Source organism: Convolutriloba macropyga, unplaced genomic scaffold (genome assembly GCF_964194025.1).
Source record: "Convolutriloba macropyga unplaced genomic scaffold, txConMacr16.3 SCAFFOLD_3973, whole genome shotgun sequence".
In the NCBI taxonomy this organism is placed as follows: domain Eukaryota; kingdom Metazoa; phylum Xenacoelomorpha; order Acoela; family Convolutidae; genus Convolutriloba; species Convolutriloba macropyga.
Genome location: NW_027451634.1, coordinates 18,556 through 20,000, shown reverse-complemented (window position 1 = coordinate 20,000; position 1,445 = coordinate 18,556). Strand labels below are relative to the sequence as shown.

At 39.2% G+C, this 1,445-nt stretch overlaps 1 pseudogene; it reads right to left on the bottom strand.

The window, feature by feature from the left end:
* Positions 1 to 1,009: 1,009 nt before the first annotated feature.
* Positions 1,010 to 1,161, bottom strand: LOC142356855 (5.8S ribosomal RNA; annotated as a pseudogene).
* Positions 1,162 to 1,445: the final 284 nt, after the last annotated feature.

Below are 1,445 nucleotides of genomic sequence, written 5' to 3'. Positions count from 1 at the left end.
AGACTTTCACATGTTGATGTTTTGGCTTTCGCCTACTAGAAGCAACATAATACTCGTCTTGTTAGCTCATTCAATGAGAATAGCTTTTCCCGTTGAGAATTTTTGCCTTCAATTGGCGTTGTAGTGAGTTTGGCTACTCAGATCACCAAATACTTGTGACAATTCGAACCAGAAATGTTTTCAATTTTCACATGCTGATGTTTCGGATTCAACCTACTAGAAGCAGCATAATACTTGTATTCAACAATTTCTGTATCAAATCCCAGTTTTCTCTGGTGCATCTTTGCCAAACTATTCCAAACTGCCTGAGTCTGAATACCAATTACAGGTACTAGTAAATGCACGTTACTAAGGACTATATAGTTCTAGGTTACTGTACACAACGACGTTCACATGTTGATGTTTCAGCTGCCGCTTACTAGAAACAACATAATACTTATCGTGCATACCTTTCCATAACTTGTCCTTTTCAGATGCATTAGTTTCCCTTTGTCTTGGCTTCTACAGTCAGACTGGCTACTAGTAACAGCACAGTACTAATCACATATCGTTCTACAGTTTGCAGACAACTTTCACATGTTGATGTTTCAGCTTTCGCCTACTAGAAACAACATAATACTCGCTGTATACATTTGTAGTTCTCTATGTAACTTTCATGTGAAGAAGTTTCGCCAGTCTTTTTGACTGTCTCAAATCTGAGTCATGCTTAGGCTACTAGTTGCTTCATAGTACTTATCGCCTCGAGATCATTGAACAAAACTTGATTTTCACATGTTGCTGTTTCAGCTTCCGCTTACTAGAAACAACATAATACTAGTCTCATTAAGTTCCGTCTCTTTGCAATTTTCTTATGAAGAAAATTCGCCATCACAATGACTCCAGCAGTTCTTGATCAAGGAATGCAATCATTGATCAGAATGCTATTATTTGAATCGGTTCTGCTTTAAGTGTTCCAATTTTATTGGAAGCACCAACAATAGAACATCAATGTGTTCAATCGAGAGTTATATAACCCTGAATCGGACGCAGTCAACAGCCGAAGCCGAGACCGCCTTTTGCGTTAGAGAGGTCGGTAAACAAATCTTGCGATTCATACCGAATTAACACATATAGCTGTGCTCCTCTTCGTAAAGCGAGCCAAGTGATCCCCTGTTGAAGGATGTATTTGGACCAATCTAGTAGCATTTGGTTTCCAACAAGCTCTCCCAAGTTAGCTTACTTATTGGGCTTTTCAACCAATTCGGTTGGCTACAAGCATCATCAAAGTACTAGCCACAGTTTGATCGCAAAATTCTACGACTTTCACATGTTGATGTTTCGGCTTGCGCTTAGCCTACTATAAGCAACATAATACTAGTCATATCATAGAGCGTGATCAGCTTGTGACGTTCTCATGATGAAGTTTCACCAACAGTGTCTCACTTCGAGCTTAAATCCAGCTACTA